At 37.7% G+C, this 20,793-nt stretch overlaps 1 pseudogene; it reads right to left on the bottom strand.

Moving 5' to 3' along the window:
- Positions 1-10,432: 10,432 nt before the first annotated feature.
- Positions 10,433-20,145, bottom strand: LOC103256273 (annotated as a pseudogene).
- Between the last annotated feature and the right edge of the window lie 648 nt (positions 20,146-20,793).

Genomic DNA, 20,793 nt, shown 5'->3' with positions numbered 1-20,793 from the left:
TCCTTCTGCTCAGTCTTCCAAGTAGCTGGAACTACAGGCATGTGCTACCACGCCCGGCTAATTTTTTAATTTATTGTAGAGATGAGGTCTCACCAAGTTGCCCAGGCAAATCTCGAACCCACAGGCTCAGGCAATCCACTCACCTCAGCCTCCCAAGGCATGGGATTACAGGCTGAGCCACCAAGCCCAGCTTCCCCACTCTCTTAATGGTTTCTTTTGCTTTGCAGAAGCTTGTCAGTTTGATGAGATCCCACTTGTCTAACTTACTCTTATAGCATGGTGCTTGGGGTTTTGATCAGGAATTGGTTGCCAGTGCCAATTTCCACAAGGGTATCTCTTGCATTTTCTAAGTTTCTTATAGTTTGAAGTTTACCTTTTAAAATCTGAGAGTGTGATACTTCCTGCTTTGTTTTGCTTGGTTTTGTTTTGTTTTACTGAGGATTGTTTTGGTGATTCGTGGTCATTTATATTTCCATATGAATTCTTGTATTGTCATGTCTAGGTCTGAGAAGAAGGCAGCTGGCTATTTAATGGATATTGCATTAAATCTGTAGATTGCCTTGGGTAGGATGGACATCTTAACAATGTTGATTCTTCCAATTCATGAGCAGGTAATATTTTTCCATTTGTTTGTGTCATCTTTGCTTTCTAAATGGATCAAAGACCTAAATGTAAAACTTCAAACTGTAAGAACCTTAGAAAAAAAAAGCTACAATAATAAAAACAGCCTGGTACTGGTACAAGGATAGGCATATAGACCAATGGAACAGGATAGAGATTCCAGAAGCAAAACCTATATTTTTCGACCAACTCATCTTTCACAAAGACTTCACCACTGACTGGGGAGAGGTGAACCTATTCAACAAATGATGCTGGGAAAACTGGCTGGCCACATACTGAAGATTAAAAGAAGATCTCTACCTATCACCATGCACAAAAATCAACTCTGAATGGATTTCAATATTTTTATAGCCTATAAGTTCTTCTCTACCTGGGAGGAAGTGTTAATCCAAAAACAATGAATTTCATTTAATAATCTGCATGTTCTTCCACGTTCTGCCATGGGCATATTCATCACTCAATAGTTTTATAAGACCACAGTAGCTAGCAAGTTAATAAATGTCTGTTGATTCTCAATAGCAGCCACCATAGCTTTTTACCCTTGCTGTGCCACGAGGGTGAGATTTAATATAGATTTTTCTAATAGGGGTATCCCAACAAACCAAAAGAAAACCTGGCAATGGAGTACCCTAGTACATATCTTTGTAAGACTGTGCAGTCCAGGATACTTCATCCTAAACTAGGTATATGTATATTATAGCCATGTATATTAGTACCAGCCATGCATGGAGGCCCTAATTCTCTTTGACCTCATTGTTGCTGTAGGGATTGTTCCATGAAAGATTCTTAATTCAGAATATGCCCAGAAAAAGTCATTTGAGTTTGGTTAAGGATCATCACCTTAGAAACAGTGGTCACTATTGTGCAAAGCACCTTTCCACCTGTATGGTAGAACCAAGTATAATCCCTGATCACATAAAAAGTAATACTCAGTTCTGATTAAGGAACTGAGTGGTTCCAAATGGGAAGAATACTCCCCAGTGATCATAGTTTCCTTTGGGTCACTGGGGTCACATGAACAGTCACAAGGGAAATCCTCTTTAGATAACCCTAGCTGTTCCAGTTTAGAGTTTTCCTAATGGACTATTCCATTGTATATACAGGTTATGCAGGCATGATGGTTAGGTTTATAGGAATAGATTGTGCTCTGGAGAAGATTAGAGAGAATGTTTCCTGGTCAAATGTCATAGTATGGAGACTTACACTTACCTGGGGCTATAATGATTCCATATTAGAACAAGGTAGCCAAAGGGACTGGTGATATGATAACAGGTATCAGTGCAATTCACCAGATTCTGACAATTTGATGTATTCATGGCTATATACTCTGACCAGTCTATCCAGTGTTTCCTTTTTTTTTTTTAATGGCTATATGCCATCCAGTTTTGGTAGGGTCTCCATTAAAGACTAGAGCCCATGGTCCCCATACTCTGAGTGATGTATTATTTTGGTGGAACATAGTTATATTACAATAGTTGGGGAAAGTTATCCCATCCAGGATAGGCTAAATGCAATTGAAAACAGAAAGAAGCATTTTCCCACATCTCTGCCATTTCTCAACTTTAACTAAGGCCTTGTCACCTTGGGAAGTTTTCTGGTTAGGTTTCACTGCTATTTGTAGGGCAGTGAATTCATACCAAGAACCACTGAGATTTCCTATCTGCTCAAGAGATAAAGGAAGAGCTATCAGGGGAAGAGTTAGAGAAGGTCCCTCCTGTGGGCATATCCAATAGTTTGAATAATTACTCTGTTAAGCCAATTATGTAATGGAGGGAGAAAGAAATTGCTTATTGTAGGCTAGGGCTAATGATAGTAAAAATAGGTAACAAAATAGATTAGCCATTTTGCTCACTCCTACAGGAGAAATGTCTATGGAAGAAAACGATCTCGTGGGCATTCAGGATTAAGGGATCCTTGACAGAGTTGTTTAATGGTGCAAATCAAGAAAAAAAAAAAAAAAGGCAGCAGGTATAGGTATTACTATAAGGAGGAAATCTATAGGCAATTAATTAGTGGCACTTATCTTTTATGATTTTTAGTTTGATTCGGTATGCTCTGCCAGCTCAGCAGAGGAAACCTCTCCTGGACTCCAGGCTTTCATCCTACTATAATGGATCCACAAGTCTTTTCCAGTGTCCTTTATTGTTAAAGGGGTGGAAAGAAGAACAGCTCAGGGTCCTTCCCAATCTGAGTTTAAAGAGGTAGATAGAGAAAGAAAGACCTTCACCAGTACCAAGTTTCCTGGACTGAACAGGGGTAGCACTAGTTCCTGGGGTTGGACTTCTGTTAGTGGTCTTAATTATTGTTGAAAGTAGGCAAAAGAAGTAACATAGTTAAGTCTGAGGTCTCTTGATCAGTAAGAAGTCAGTGGTTAAGAAAGGTCATTCATATACCATTTTGAAGGGGTTTAGCACCAGTTTTGATCAGTTCTAATGTGTATTAGGTTGATGAGAAGGAGAGTGGACCAAGGGAGATGAGTCTTCTGTGACTGCTTTTTGAGGTGCCATTTGATGACTATAGTGTATACCTAATGACTTTGAGACCCCCTGGGTGACAGTTGCGTTGAATGAGGGGCCATTGTTGCTCTGAAGTTACTTAAGTAATCCAAAGTGAGGGATTGTTTTATTGAGCAATGCTTTTATTAATTTAGAAGAATTCTCTGGCACAGAAATGCTTCTACCCAGTTAGTGAAGGTATCTACTCATATTAGGAGATACTTGAATGCCTCTTACTTTTGGCATATGCATAAAGTCTATCTGCCAGTTCTCCCCTGGGCAACTTCCCTTTCTTTGCATTTTCCTATTGAGGAGGTTATTTGCAAGGCAAATTCCTGAAGTGTTAACAACCTGCTTGACTATTTGTCTTAGATTTTTCCCTGAAAACAGCCTTTGGGTTAGTTGGAAAGTTTTATCTCTTCTGAGGTGAAAGATCTGATAAAGGGCTTTAAGAACCTTCCATTGGTGGGAGGTTGGCAAATGAAGTGTGCCATCCTCCTATTGCAGCCATCGTAGAGGCAGAAAACTGTATCCCTGAGATGTAGCCCATTCTATCTCTGCAGGAGAATATTAGGGTTTTGTTTCTTTTGATGGGCCCTTCTAAATCAGAGGGGTCTCAAATAAATCATAAATCTGGATTTTCCTTGCTGCTAACTTGGCAGTTCAATCCACTAATCTATTTCCTTCAGCTATTTCATCTGTTCCCTTTTGATGGCCTTTAAAATGTATTATTTCCACTTCCCAAGTGAGGAAGACTGAAGACAATAGTTTGTTAATCTCCCAATGATATTTAATAGGGGATCCATTACCTGTAGAGATATATCTTTCTTTCCAAATAATGGCAAGGGCGTGAAGGTCTAAAAAAGCATAGGGAGTCAGTATAGATGGTTACTGACTTCCCTTTACTTAACTCTAGGGCCCTCATTAGAGTAATTAATTTGGCTAGCTGAGCACTTGTATTCAAGGAAAGAGGCGCTCTTTCAATGATGGCATTGAAAGTGACTACTGAGTAACTGAGTACCCTACCTTACAGATCCCTTGCTCCACAAACAAATTTCACCAGTAAACAGAATCTAGTTTGGGTTTTCTAAAGGGGTTTCCTTTAAGTCCTTTCTGACTGCACAGATGTGTACTACCACTTGTTCACGATCATGTTCGCATTCCCCATCATCAGGGTGATTGGTTCAAAAAAGAAAATGGCTTTAAGTGGATTTGGCTTCTTCTAATAATTAGGCTTGATATTTAAGAAGACAGTTATTGGTTAGCCAAAAGCTTCCTTTAGAGGATAGCAGTCCCACCATATTATGTGGAGCATACATAGCTAAGTTTTTTCCCTTTGTTAGCCTAATAGCTTCTGGCACCAACAATGGTGCTGCTACCATTGTTCATAGGCAAACTGGCCATCCCCTAATTACTAGATCAAACTCCTTGCTTATGTAGCCCACTGGTTGTTGGGCCGGACCCCAGGTCTGTGTTAGAACTCTTGGGACCATTCCTTTTCTTTCAGACACATAAAAGTTAAATATCTTCCCTATGGGAATACTAAGAACCGCTGCTGCAATTGAGGCTACTTTTAATCGATCAAGACTTTCTCAGCCTCTGATGTCCAAATTAGAAAATGAGTTCTAGCTGATTGAGTCTCCTTAGTTCCATAAACCATTTTATGATATACCATTTTTTGACATTTGTGAACCCTCGATTTTTCATCCTATACTTTCTTTCCTTTAAATAATCATCCACTTTATTGCAGAACAAAAATTTACACACAAGTTTCCTTCATATACAAAATCATTGTCTTTGCATCCTTCCTAAACAAACACTTCCACACCAACAACTTTCTTTACATCTTTCCCGTGACTTTTTGGTTTCTGTCATTTTACCTTTCCATACAACCTTCTATGTTTCTACATTAAATTACTCCTATCAACTCTAATTAAATATATATTCCCAGCATGGTCAGGACCAAATGACTGGCACCTGTGTTAATTCAGAAATTAATTTTGGTTCCAGTGCCCTAATATTCACCTGTGGTTTGTTGTGGTGATGGTGAGCTATGCCAAGCACAGTAACATGTTTCCAGGCCTCCTCAGTGGTCATCATTCCTGAGCTAGTTGTTCTCTCCTCTCTTCAGAAGAGAGTGAATCTGCTTTCCAAAGGCTTTCTGATCTGCACAGTGGGTAAAATCCTGGAGGTTTAGGCCTCTTTTGGGCAACTAGGATTCTATTGCCTACACAGATTGTATCTATGGCAACAGATACCTTCCTCCCCTTAGCAGTTTCGTTGTTACCAGTTCTCTGATCAGCTGTTGGAGTTTTGTCACTAAAGATAACTGCCAATTGAGATGCCTCTTTTGTCCCTCTGGTTCTGCAACCCTCCAAGTCAGCACCCTATTACTTCTTTAATGTCTTGGATTTTTGCATCCAAAACAGTTAGCAAGTGCCCCTTGGGAATTTTGGGGTGTATATGCCTGTAAGGCAGCTACTACAGCTCTTGCCTTTGTCTTTTGTCTCCTTTCTTTTTCCTGAGTCTCCTCCTGTTCCCTGTTATAAAAGACTGAGATGGCCACTTTCAGGAGATTGTCTAAAGTGCTGTCTGGTCCTTTGGTCTGCTTCTGCAACTTCCTCTTGATATCTGGAACTGCCTGATTATTAAACTTGTCTTTTAAGATTAGTTTCCCTTCAAATGATTCAGGGCCTAAGGAGGTATGTTTAACCAAACTCTCTTAGCCTTTCCAGGAGAGCTGAGGCATCGACCCTCTGATCTATCATGGCTAACTTAGAATAATTGAGAGGTTTAGTTCTAGTTTTCCTCGAGTCTTCCAGTATGCAGACCAAGAGATGTTTTCTCCTTCCTTCTTCCAAGTCACTATCAGGGTCCCATTTAGGGTCTTCCAATGGTACTGCAGATATGCCTATTAAATACAGCTTCTTCCCTTCTCTGGCACTATATGAAATGCAAAGCTCATCTCCACAAACTTGTCTTCTACTTACAGGGCTGTTTGTTTCTCAGGGATCACTAGGGTCTGGCCTGAGAGTAATATAACATCCTATCAGGAGATCTCAAATACTTGTATTACATTCTGGAAAGTATCATCTCTATATACTTGTCAGGCTCATCTGAGAACCTGTCAAGATCTTCCTTAATTTGTTTCAAGTCTCATAGGGAAAAGGATACCTGTAACTTACTAGGGCCATATTCATCAAGCATCTCAAGAAACACCAGAGTTTGTCTAGAATGAGAGTTTTTGGAGTGGTAATAGTTTGAAATCCAAGAAGGATCTGAATAAGGAGAGCAAGATGGATCAGGTGGAGTGACCTCATGAGCTGATGCTTCCCCAGTGGTGCCTTTGAGGTTGGCATTCTGGTCCATTGGGATGGTCCCTTGAGTTGACCACTAAGGAGGGCTGAATCAGTTTTACAGCATTGACAAAGGTCCAAATTTTCTAGCAATGCAATGAAATCCTGTACATATGGTACCTCTGACCATTTGCCCTGACAGCTACAGAAATTCTCTCTACAAGGTTGTATTGTAATTGATACTTCCCTCTGGAGGCCAGGTTTCTACATTCAGCAACTTATAATATGACCATGTTTGAATTAAGAATTGATGACGCTGTTTAAAGTCTGAGGATAAAAGGAGCCCCATGTCCCAGGATGTACTCTTGAGGGGTGCACATTGCAGATAACCAGATGTCCTGTTACCCATCTGGAGAAGTAGAGAGGTGAAAGAAAAGTGTCTTTAAGTGTTCCTTTCTCCAACCAATATGCATGAATAAGGATAGAAGAAAGAAGAGTGTCTTTTCACTTTCTTGTCTTTCTCTGCTCTTGGCATTCCCTTGCATGCAAGTGTGACCTCTACCCAAGTATAGTGGTAGGGACCCAGTCAGTAAGAATAATCACACTTACCTATGCATTAATACCTGTCCTACTGTGCTGTCAACTGTGCCTCTGTATTCCTCAAACTTAGTGTACCCCATACCAAACTAGGTTTTCAAAAAGTTCTTGAAACTATTGGGTTTAAGAATGGAATTCTGACAAATAAGGGGGAATTCCTGGGACTTTCTATGAACCACTGGCCAGGTGGTCCATGGTTTGAGCCAGGTTACAACATTCAGATGACGTTTCTAACAAAAACCCCTACAAATATGGAGATATAAAATACCAGTACAGGGTCATCAAGACAGTCCCTCACATATTCCACAAAACCTAAACCCACAGTCAGTCAGGCATTTCGACATAAAGTCTGCATAGCCATTGTGCAAGGTATCTAAATTCTTAGGCACAGAGCTCACAAAGCGTCCTCAGAGAGGAAAGACTGCATTCATTCAATATTTGTCTACTCATAGAGTCCTCAAATGATGGTACCTAACTTAACAAGATGACTTCCAAAAGGAAATTCCTTGTATAAAGCAGTTTCTCATTCCGGCCAAATATACTTCTTCCTAACATAATGGGAAGATGAAACCAAAGCTTCCTACACTTTGCCTTATGGAATAACAAACATACCTTGTCCTGAGCTATTTTTCAAAAGGGATCAAGCCAGCTACCAATACTGCCTGGTAATGCCAGCTTCCTAAACTACAAACACACCTGCAACATCAAGCACCAAGTGAGGACAGTAGCCACGGTAATCCCAAAGAGAAGAAGATATGATAAGAGAGACTAAACAAAGTGTGATGGGAAAGACTAGAAGAGTCCTGCAACACCCTATTGAGCTGTTGGGAATTGAGGTTAGCCTGGGAGCCTTCAGATAGCACCCAGGTGTAGCCTGGGCCAGATACCCTCAATTACTCCAAAACTTCTTCCAACTCCATGCAACAGCTGGACCCCAATGAAAGGTAACTGGATCAGAACAGGACCAAAATTCCCAACACCCGAGGGACTAAGCTCTCTCCAGCAAGCCTGAACTCTGTGTATTGTAGACCAATAGCCATGCTGTTCATTTTAATTGACTGGCAGAGTATTTTGTTTTTTAGAAAGAGTAAAAAAACAAAAACAAAAACACAGAAACAAAAAAACTTGAGTATAAGGGTCCTCGGAAATGAAAGTAAAGAGATAGGACTGCTTTAAATCACCTTTCTGTCAAGCCCCAAGTTGGGTGCCAAAACTGATATGGATTTTTTAGGTAAGCCTGGGCTTCAAGAGTGTCAGTTCAATGTGTCGAACAGCCGAGCCCCAGAGAATGTCAGCTTGGTGGGCTGCCAAGCCTAGCCCCAGGAGTGTTGGCTCTAATGGCCTGGCAAGTTAAGTCCTGAGAATATTGCTGATTTGGTGGGCTGACAAGCAAATCCCAGGAATGTTTGGTCTAATGGACAAGCAAGCCAAGCCCTGAAAGTGCTGCAGCTCCTAGAAGTGTCTCAGCTTCAGAGTTTTGCCTTATGCCAGCAGCTCTTCCAGTTCAGCTGGCTTTGTCACCTAGCAAACCAGTCTCTGGGTGTATGGCTCTTTGGCTCTGAAGATCTGTAGTTCTTCAGGTCAGGGTTCTTGTCTCGTGCCCAGGATAAATGAGGGACACAGATGGCCAGAAAGTGAAAAAGCATAATTTATAGAGAAGACAGAAAAGATCCCAAAGTGGGAGGGGACCTGAGGATGTTGCCAATCTGGATTTGAAAACTGGTGTTTATATAGCCCTAAGACTGAGCTAACTGACTATCACTAGCTGTGAGCTAATTGGTCAGTATTAGCTGTGCTGATTGGTCAGTACTAAGAATCAAACATCAGGAGCTAGGGGACTAATTGTGAGCTGATTGTTTGGCACTTGGCAGTGAGCTGATTGGATGCATTTCTATCCCAGCAGTGAGTACTCAAGCTCTAATTCAAGAGGCTTGTAGTTAGTCTGTTTACCAATGTGAGTGTATCAGCTTGAGAGGCTTGCCAGAAGTTTACTGCATTGTTACCAGGGGACTTATTCTGTCCGTCTGCCTAGCTTTTCTCTGGCTATCTCCTCTATCACTTGCAGACATCAACGATGGCTAGCTCTAAATGACTAAATTTTGCTCATTTGGACTGTATTCAAAGTATTTAAATGTGTAACAAATTTGAATTTCATATCTGTGGCTTTTGAACTAACAATCAAAAAGTCCACTATGTTGTCCAGAAGTGGCCAATATACAGGGACCATCTTTAACCTACTTGTACTATATATGATGAGAGACCCTTCCAAAAAACCAGTTTTATTTATTAAAAAATTGTGCGTTCATTCTTACATGTTTAAACTTCAGTCACCTTCAAAAGCCTCTTCATTGTATACAGCACACTTATGAATCACATTTTGCACTGCTCAAAGCAGTTATTAAACTTTTCAACTTTGATGTCTTTTAGTGTTTCTGCCATTTTTTGTTTCATCTCTTTCACGTTGGTAAAGTGTTTCTCTTTGAAGACTTTTTACTTTCAGGGAAACAAAGTTACTCAGGGACAGACTCAGTAAATAGGGATGGTGACACAAGCAGTGTAGGGAGGTGCTTTCATAAATTACCCATGAAATGAGCAAATGAAAATGGGCAAATTCACTGAAAGATTCTCAAAAAAAAAAAAAATCACTGAAACCTCTCACAACTTCTCCTAACTGTTACACTGATGCCGATGGGTTCTTAGAGCACTTACCTCGAGAGGGAAGCCTATCTACAAGGGACCCACCCTTCAAAATATAATTCCAGTATTTTTGGATCCCCTTTCATATGTATATAAACATGTGTATATGTGTATATTTTCAGAGAAATTGAATAGATGATCCCAATATTTATATAACATTAAAATAACCTAGGATACTTTTAAAAATCCTTAACAAAGAATAAATTGGTGGGCTTTCGCTTCCTGATTTTTATACTTATTACAAAGGTACAATAATAGAGACAGTCTACTATTGATGTCATGACAGACATTCATTAAAGCAACAGTATAGGGTCTAAAAATATCCACACATATTGGGTGAAATTTATTTTCATGACGTTTCTAAGGCAATTTAATAGAAAAAGGATATCATATGGTATGAGGTTTAGCTATCTACTTCCAAGCAAATGAAGTTATAGCCTTACTGCATAGATACAAATATTTTCTCAAAATAGATCCTACACTTAATTACAAAAGGTATGTGTATACAATTTCTTAAAGAAAACAAGGTAGAAAATTGTATGACTTTTGTTTAGACCTAGATTTTTAGATATAATAGTAAAAACAAAATAAAAAAGATTAATGTAGCTTCTTGAAATTTTTTTTATTTTTTTTTATTTTTTGGTCTGTAAACCGCTTATTTGTTCTGACCAATAGCTGGGGAAAGTGTGGCTGGGCCAGGACTGCACCAGTGCGGAAGGACGGTGTTCAGGTGAAGGTGGAGTTGTTCCAGCCCACGTTGGCCGTATTCATGTTGTAGAAGTTGATATAGACCACGTTGGGGCTGATGCGCAGGCGCTGGGCCAGCAGACCGCGTAGCCGCTTGCTGTAGGAGTGGTTATGTGCGGTTATGTGCGCCTCCATCTTGCCGATGCCGTGCAGGCTGCAGAGCACCCGGGACTGACTGGAGCCAGCGAAGGCCATGAGCTGATCTGGGACCACGTGTACCCCAATGTACTGGGCGTTTTGCACGTGGCCTATGCCAGCTGCTGGGTGAGCTCAGAAAGGAATCCATCCGACTCAGAGGTACAAGGCACGTTGGTTCACCATGAACATGGGCCTGATGGCAGAGGAATGGTGGGTCAGGGGCAGAAGCAAAGACACACGCACTGCTCCAGAACCTGGCTTCCTCAAAATTTAAATAAAAATTAATCTTAAACATACATTGATTATAAAATTAAAAGAAAAGTCCCAGATTGGGTAAAATACTTGAAGTTACATATTTGACAAAGGACTTATATTCAGTATGCATATAACACAGCACTTACAGTTCAATAATCATAAAACAACCCAATGTAAACACTGGACAAAAGATTTGGGCAGATACTTCACCAAAAAAGGTTATGGTTATTAAATAAGCACATGAAAATATTCTTTGTATCAATAGTGACTGAATTTTCAATGAAACATCATACATCTATTAGACTTATTATAATGAAAAGGAATGACTATACAAAGTATTGGCAAGGACATGAATGTATCAGAACTCTCATCAGTGTGGGTGAGAATGCCAAGTATAGCAGTCACTTTATGACAGGTAGTTTAGCATTTTCTTTATAAGTTAACACAAGACAGACAAAAACAATAATACAGCTCAACTTTTCCAGTCTTAGACACATACATGAGAATGTGATTATCAGATTTTCAACTAAAAACAGTCTGATTAAATTACTATTCAATTGGTGTATTTTCTTAATTATTAAAATAATTTTTGAAACATGATATATCTCCCCAAATCATTTTACGAACCTAACATCATAATGATAACATAAAAAATAAAATAAAATAAAATAATAAAATAAAACATGGTATATTACACCAACAATAAACAAACAGAAACCCACATGAAAAGCACAATCTCATTCACAATATCAGAAAAATATAAAATACCTTGACATCTTCCTAACCAGAGACTTGAAAGACCTTTACAATGAAAACTATAAAACACTGCTCAAAAAAATAAAAGATGACACAAACAATGAAAAAATATTCCATACTCATGGATTGGAATAATCAACACTGTTAGGATGTTCATTCTACCCAAGGCAATCTACAGATTTAACACAATACCCATTAAATTACCATCAGCATTCTTGGAAGACCTGGAAATGACAATACAGAAATTCATATGGAAATATAAACTACCACAAATCACCAAACAAATCCTCAGGAAAAAAAAAAGAAAAAGAAAAAACAAAAACAGAATGGGAGGTATCATGCTCCCAGACTTTAAACTCTATTGTAAAGCTGCAATAATCAAAACAGCCTGATAGTGGTACAAGAACAGGCTTATATACCAAAGGAACAAGATAGAGATTCCAGAAACAAAACCTCAATTTCTCAACCAACTCATCTTCAACAAGGCCTCGACTACCAATGACTGGAGAAAGAAAAACCTATTCAGTAAATGGTACTGGGAAAACTGGCTGACCACATGCTGAAGATTAAAACAATATCCATACCTATCACTATACACAAAAATCAATTCTAAATGGATGAAAGACCTAAATGTAAAATCTCAAACTATAAGAACCTTAGAAAATGCAGGAAATACCCTTATAGAAATTGGAGCTGGCAACAAATTCCTGATCAAAACCCCAAATGCCCACGCCATAAGAGATAAGATAGACAAATGGGACCACATCAAATTTACAAACATCTGCAAAGTCAAAGAAACCATCAAGAGAGCAGGGAGACAGCCCACAGATTTGGAAAAATATTTGCCAACTGTATGTCTGACAAAGGCCTAACATCTAGGCTCTACAAGCAACTCAAACATGCCAAAAAGAAAAAAACAAACAGCCCCATTTCTAAGTGGGCAGAAGAATAGACACTTCTCAAAATAAGATATATGAGCAGCCAATAGGTACATTAAAAATTGCTCAGCCTCACTAGTCATCTAGGAGATGCAAATTAAAACTACACTGAGATACCATCTAACTCCAGTCAGGATGGCTATCATCAGTAACTCAAAAAAAAAAAAAAACAGATGCTGGAGAGAATGCAGCAAAAGGGAACACTTCTACAATGTTGATGGGAGTGTAAATTAATACAGCCTCTGTGGAAAACAGTGAGGCAATTCCTAAAAGATCTAAAAATCAACCTTCCATACAATCTCACAATCCCCTACTGAGTAATCCCGGAAGAACTCAAATCACTCTATAAAAAAGATACCTGCACATGTATGTTTATTGCAACATTGTTCACAATAGCAAGAACAGGAAACCAACCATGCTGCCCATCAAAAGAGAACTGGATTTTTTAAAATGTGGTACATATACACAATAGAATATTATGCAGCCATAAAGAAGAACAAAATCATGAACGTCACAGCAACCTGGATGGATTAGAGTCTAAAATACTGAGTGATCTTTCACAGAAACAAAGAACTGAGGATCACATGTTTTCACTCATAAGTAGACCTTGAACAATTATTGTAATACTATAAAAAAAGTACTGAGAGTAGTGGGAAACTGCCATGGGGGGTTGGGGGGAATGGGATTGACAGTAGTAGGAATCTTCCTGGGAAAGGGGGGACACACCTCATCAACAAGGGGACCTGCATAATGAACATTTGTATACCTAACCCTGAATATAATGGATGAAACACCTAAATGTAAAATCTCAAACTATAGGAACCTTAGAAAATGCAGGAAATACCCTTTTAGAAATTGGAGCTGGCAACAAATTCCTGATCAAAACCTCAAATGCCCACGCCATAAGAGAGAAGATAGACAAGTGGGACTTCATCAAATTGACAAACTTCTGCAAAGTCAAAGAAACCATCAAGAGAGCAGGGAGACAGCTCACAGATTTGAAAAAATGTAATTAAAATAAAAATAATAAATAAAATAATAAATAAATAAAACACAGTATGTTATCTCATCTATGCAAACAATTTTTATCATTAAACAGTAACTGAAAATTTTTTTGTTGCATTTTATTTTTTAATTTTTAATTGGGAAATAAACATTGCATATATTTATGATGTACAACATGATGTTTTGCTATATTTAAACATTGTGAGCTTCATTTGGATACACTTGTTTAGATATGTGTGACACACTTGTACATATATATTTCCAGATCTTGTACATATTTGATTGCGGTGATCCTGCCCCTGTGGAGATCGGGGGTCTCTTGGTAGGTGTGGTGGTGTTGGTGATTTAAACTGGAGGGATAGATATCAAGAGAAAGAAAGGGGGGAGAAAGTAAAAGACTGGACTCCTGTTCAAGTGACCAGAAGCTATTTAATGGGTGTAATCCCAGGGCTTTTATCCCCAAACTCTGCAAAGTTATTATCACAGGAACTCCTGCTGTTATGGTTACACAAAAGGTAGTATGTGCCTTTCACTTAACCAGATCCAGGTGCACACAGGACACCTCCCACTCTCAAGCAGATGTATTTTTCAGACATGAAGAAAAAACATGAAGTTCTTATCCAGTTTCTATGTACCCATAATTGTTTATGGCTACATAACATCGTTCAATGCTTACACCTGAAACCAACATAATGATATATTACCTCTTACTATTCTATGCTAATTCAAACTAGTTTCTATGAAACAGTTGCTGCTATAGTTACACTCTCCTAGCACCAGTAAACCTAATTCAAACTTCACTGGCCCCCCTGAATCAAACTGAACTAACCACACTTCTATAACAAAATGGTTACTTAAATTTTCTTAATCTATATAAACTATATTCTAAAACCTATATCTACAAATTTCTAAAATCACATCAAGAGAAACTGTGACTTGCACTAAGCTTCCTCAATGTGACTCAAAGTTAAACTTAAATTGTTTAAAAGCAAAAACCATAAACAGTGGAAAATGGGAACAATAGACTCCCAAGTTAGCTGTGTTCATTCCAGTTTCAGAGTCCTCTGTTAGAGCCAGCAGGAGCCTTTCCTGGTTGCTTATGCCAAATGGAAAAGGAGGGAGGGAATGGGGTCAACAGCTAACACATCCTAGTGGTCTTGGGGTCAATGACCCTTCCTGATCCCTAATGCTCAGTGGGCCTCCGTGGCTGGCTCCCAACATTTGATGTATTTATAAAATGAAGTAATGCATATATTAATTAACTTGATGGCTAAATAGAACTAATTAATATGTGTTATCTCACCTACTTATATTTGTGTGATAAGAAAACTTAAAACCTACTTTCTTATAAACATTTAAGTATACAAGATATTGTTATTAACTAAAATCACTGAGTTTATTTTGTATCTTACAACTGTACTGCATTTTTTAAATCAGATCTAAGAGCCCTTTGGTAAAGTATTTATTTTTCTAAATATAAGAGCATGTCATCTGAAGTGATGGAAAACTTGACTTTCTCTTTTCCAATTTGAATCTCTTTTACTTTTTTCTCTTGCTTGGTTGCTCTGACTAGGATTTCTTGTATGTATTATGTTAAATGGATTATGCATCCCATATTTTATTTACTTATTAATGAACACATAGGTTGATTTTATATCTTGGCTCTCTAAATAATGCTGCAATAAACACGCAAGCGCAAGTTTCAGATTTCATATTTTTTGGGTGTGTGGCTACCCAGTAATGGGGTTGTTTAATCATATGGTTTAATTCTGAAATTGATCACTGTTTTCACACAGGATCACACTTCCCATGAACTGTTTTCAGGCAATAACCATTACAGGGGTTACTGAACAAACATGAAATTATTTAATTTTCTTAGTCAATACAGCATTTGGCCACATATTTGCTCTTTTGCTTGCTCTTACTTCTTCCCTCAGGCTTTGAGCTATCATCTTGCATAATCTGTAATATTACACTTAGAATAATTATTTTATAAACAAATGCTATCAGTTTATATTTCTTGAAAATATATTTATATACTGTAGTCCTCTGTTGTAATAAATATATTTTATTGCTATAGCTTGTCATTTAGTATCTTCTTGTCTCAAGGAGTTATAAAACTAGCAGATTCATTCTGATGTACAAATACATGTTTAAATGATATTCTTGTTTATAAATGTCATGGCTAGATCAATCTAAATATTTGGATGATTTATAAGCTCAATGCTGTTTCATTCAAGAACTAATTATTTCTTCATTTTAGTTAGCAAACTAACATTATCTAGGCTAATGCAAAACCTACAGAAAAATTTTTTTTCATTTATGCAATTTCAGATTCTAACAGGGAATTCTTGTCTCAAATAGCACACTTATAAGAAAGCAGCCACATACATACTATTATATGATAGAAACTAAGTGACACACTTTTGATCATGTTTGATGCATAACTTCAGATTGGCAAACAATAATCAAAGTTTCCTATTTGTAAACCATTGATGAACCTAAAAGTTTATTTTGTATTGTAAGGAATCAGAGTTCCATTAATAGTGGTAAAGTTTCTCCACATGTTTCTCTAGCATTCTTACAGTAATTGTCTTTTCCTTTGGAGTAATCTTGACTTTTTTGTAATACTGGCAATTCTATAACTGGGAATATTTAATACCACTTGAAAATGGTCTTCATTCTCAAAATATGTGTGGTCTGCCTTTATACTTGAAGAAAAATGATGTGGTATAAATAAATCTGTGTTGGTTGTTGTATTTTAGAACTTAAAGAAATTTACCTCTGGAAGTGCTAAATGTCATCTTTCTGTTGAGTAGTCAGCTGTCATTCTTTATGTTACTTAGAAGCATGTGTGTCTTTTTGTTCAGTTCACTTTAAGATTTTTTAAAATTTTTATTATTATATATATTTTTTTACTTTTCCAAATGCATACTACGATGTTATGTCTTTGGTTGTATTCTACTGAAGCAAAATATGAAAGATTAATTTTTGTGCAAGATATATCTGTGGGCATGTTCTCAAAAGGAGAGAAGTAATTTAAGCAAGATAGAAGATGGGAGTGCAAGTCTATCAAAGGATAGTACCCACTGCAATCTAGGTTCACCCTGATATTCCAGGAAGCCCAGCAACTTGAGTCCCACCACTTAGTTGAATCCACTATCGGGTGTGATTTTTAACTCCAGTCTTTTCTATTCCCATAACTTAGGTTAGTCATTGCATAAAGATTTCCATTATGGGAAAGGAGTAATCTCCTGGGTGAATTGATTCCCTTTCACCCGAGAGCAAAATATCTAGAGAAGGGGCAACTTTGAGCAAACTGTAAGAAAAATACACAGTAATGTGGAAATCCAGCTTGGTAACCAGGGTCAGATCACGGCCTATATAGTGATTGTGCAGTGTACTACTTTGTAATATTTTTGCTGTTGTTCCTTATATCCAGATTGGAATTTATAGTGCTTTTTAAGTTTGTATCTTAGAGTCTATCACATATTTTAGAATGGTGTTAGAAATTATTATTATTTACATTACTTGCATCCTATTACTGTTATATTTTTAGGAATTAAATAACATGTTTACTAGAACTTTTTGTTATATCCACAATATCTCACACATTTTCTCTACTTACAACTTTTTGGCTTATAGTATAAATTTCTTCTCACCTAATTTCTTTTTTTTTTTTTTTACTTTTTATATTGATTATTCTTTTTTTATTATAAAGATGTGGGGTACAATTCAAGGTTAGATATACAAACATTGGTTATGCAGGCACACTTGTTAATGAGATGTGCCCCTTCCTCCCCAGCAGTTTCCCTCAACTGTCAATCCCACATCCACTCCCCTGATGGTTTCCCAATTATAATACTATAAGAAAGGAATTGGCAGTAGTGGGAAACTAATTTAGTTTTATTTTTAAAAATTCTTTGTTCATAAACTTATAATCAGTTATTTGACTAGGTTTTAATATATAATTTATTACATTTGCATGCACTAACATTTTTATATTATTCCATTTATAGGCTCTATTATCTGCTAAATTTTTCTACCTTATTTTTAATTTCTTGAACTAATTAATCACAAATATTTCAAAGTTGTTTTTAGGACAATTCCATTATACCAAAAGGCTTTGTGTATATTTATAACATTCTGCTATTTTTGTTTTCTTTCTCACTCATGTTTCCTTATTTTACCTTGTTGTTTTTAACCAAGTACAAGTTGTTAAATTAGAAATTAAAATGTATATGTAGTTGGTGAGTGAATAATGTTCTTACTTTAGCAGAAATTTAGTTTTGCTCATAGTGGTCTATCTAATAGTACTTGCAATCCTGGGTCATATATAGTGCATAGAAAATTTATAAGATTTGAATCTGGGTTTCAGTCTCTGTGAGAGCTAGTGTATATCCCATTCATCACTATTCTTAGGCAAGAGCATTTACAAGCATGGATCAAAAGTCTAGGAAGACTCTGAACTCTGATTTTTGTCCTTTTTGCTATATGAGCCTGCCTCTTTTCCGCAGCCTCTTAGCTATGCTTGTAAAAATGGCAAATTCATCAAGAAGAACACATTGTCAAGTGTTGGCTCACCTCTCAGAATTTGCTTTTTTTACTAAATTACATTTTAATCTCACAAATTCTCCTTACTTCTCTGATTTTCAAAGGCATGTAAAGATGTATCATTTAGCCATCATTTATCAATCATCTCTCTCTCTCTCTCTCTCTCTCTCATGTATACATAGTGTCAATTTTCTCTGAATGTTCTAATAGTAAACTTAGTCTACAAGTTCCTTGCTGAAGAGCAGTAGAGCATATTGATTGCATCATACTGATGCATTAAGTGTTCTTTAGCCTTGATAGCCATGTATGATGCATTACCATCCTTAAGTAATCCCACCACAGCACCAGCAGTAATTATGGCATCTGGTAGAAAATTATGGATGCCACATAGTGACTTGGTGATAACTTCCATTACTGTCATGTCATATAGAAAATGGTCCTTGTCTGGGTTCCTTTGTAGCAATAAGGTCAAAACCTCAAATTTTCATTTGTATATTAATATGTCTAACACATTTAAGGTCTTTTTTATTGCACAAGGAGCATAGTTTATAAAGAAAAAATTGCATTCTTTGTCATCCTCAAAATGTATTTTGTGCAATTTTAAACTACAGTAAGTTTTAAATAAATAAAATGTAAGAAGCAAAAGTAATTACTACACTTCAACTTATACTTAGTAGCATTTTTTTTTAACTCTGAAGATGGTTAATTGAGTCTGAAGTACACCTACGGAGGATACTATAAGAAAAAAGAATCCGGGCTCGGTGGCTCAGCCTGTAATCCTGCGTCTTTGGAAGGCGGAGGTGAGTGGATTGCCTGAGCACACGGGTTCAAGACCCACCTGGACAGTGAGACCTCATCTCTACAATAAATCAAAAAATCAGCGGGCGTGGTAGCTCATGCCTGTAATTCCGGCTACTCGGAAGGCTGAGGCAGAAGGATCGCCGGAGCCCAGCAGGTTGGGAGTAGCCACTGCACTTTAGTCTGGGTGACAGAATGAGACTCCAACTCAAAAAAAAAAAAAAAAAAGAAAAGAGAGAATCAATTCTATAGAGCCACAGAAATTGCTGAAAAAATGATGCCTATAGAGTTCCTGTGTATGAAAATTTATCTGAACTAAATAACATTGCCATATGGGGTTCTAAAATCAAAGTAAAATGCTTTCAAAATTTCTTTATTAAGTAAATTGTTTAGTCAAGAGTTTTCATTTCACTGAAAGTTATTTAGTATCAGGAAAAAAATTGTCTTGTGACTCTTAACAAATTCTCACATGCGATAAAGCCAACACTTTTTTAAATGGCATACTGGTCAGAGATGAAAATATGTTAGTGTTTTATTTCATGTCTATCTTTACATGGTAAAGTTCGCTTAAGTAAGTATACTCTGGGTTCTTTATAAGAAAATTTGAAGTTCAATCGCCTTAGGTTATTTGTTATCATTATACTAAAATAATAAACCAATTCTGACTCAAATCAAAAGCTAATTATAAGAAACATTGGTAATCTCCCTCCAAATGAATGTTTATATGATATTGAAATATATAATATTCAGATACAAACATGTGGAATATAATTAATAAAATTTAATCACATTGTGAAAATGTAAGACAGCAATCATTTTATGCTAAATTAAGGAACAATCATAAGAAATATCTTTTTAAATATTTTATACAATAATCATGAATAGGGACTTCCAACAAGATGGCAACAGGGCAACTGGTCTATGAAACCCTCTCCAAAGGAGAATGCAGAGGGTCTCTGGCTCTCTCCCTGGGGGCTGCGGACTCGAACATTGGCAGCCTGCTCTTTACACGGAGCTCAGCCGTCGCCACCGCTGGGGCATCGCAGTGATCTGGACAGCCACTGCAGCAGGAGACACAGCAGCTGCTGCACCACCCCAGCCTCCATGGTGGCCATAGCGCATTGCACCACCCATGCCTGAGGCAATCCATGACTTCAGTCCTTGAAGCCCCTGCAGGCAAGATCTGCTGGGACTGCTGCCACCTCTGCTGCCAGCTTGACATCCTGCCAGCCGTGGGTCTCGTCCCATGTGCAGGCTTCCATCATCGGCTCCTGCCCGGCCCTACCCCCCTGGGGCGAGCAGCTGAGATAACACCACCTGCTGGTGATTCAAGGTAACAACACCGAAATGGGAGAAACAAGCTTGAAAAAGAGACACAAGCCAGATTTGAGTGGTGAACGGAGTGTGATCTGAACTGTCCTTCACAGCAGGCCAGGGCCAACTGACCCTAACTGCGAACTAATTTACCAGCTTGAAAAGAAAGCTAGAAATCAGAACTGAAAAGAAATTGGACTTAAATGAAAAATCTCAGACTGTGCTCAATTCGTTGTTAGTTTAATGACTTGATTCTATTCCTACTGTTTCATTCCTTTTTTTCCTCTTCCTTTTCATCTCTTTTCTCCTCTCTGTAAACCATATCTTAGTATAGAGGGACAGCACACCAATAAGGTGGTTGGTTAGCTTGTACGTTAGCATCATTGTATGTTTTATTTATTTAATTTTTGCATAGGAGCCATCATAGCTGGGGAGAGGAGAACCTATTCAGTAAATGGTGCTGGGAAAACTGGCTGACCACATGCAGAAGAGTGAAACAGGACCCCTATCTATCCCCATACACAAAAATTAACTCCAAATGGATCAGAGACCTAAATGTAAAACCTCAAACCATAAGAACCA

The sequence above is a fragment of the Carlito syrichta genome, unplaced genomic scaffold (genome assembly GCF_000164805.1).
Source record: "Carlito syrichta isolate Samal-C Ts95f unplaced genomic scaffold, Tarsius_syrichta-2.0.1 Scaffold289184, whole genome shotgun sequence".
In the NCBI taxonomy this organism is placed as follows: Eukaryota; Metazoa; Chordata; class Mammalia; order Primates; family Tarsiidae; genus Carlito; species Carlito syrichta.
The sequence above is the reverse complement of the archived record's forward strand: the minus strand, read 5'-3'. Positions and strand labels throughout refer to the sequence as shown.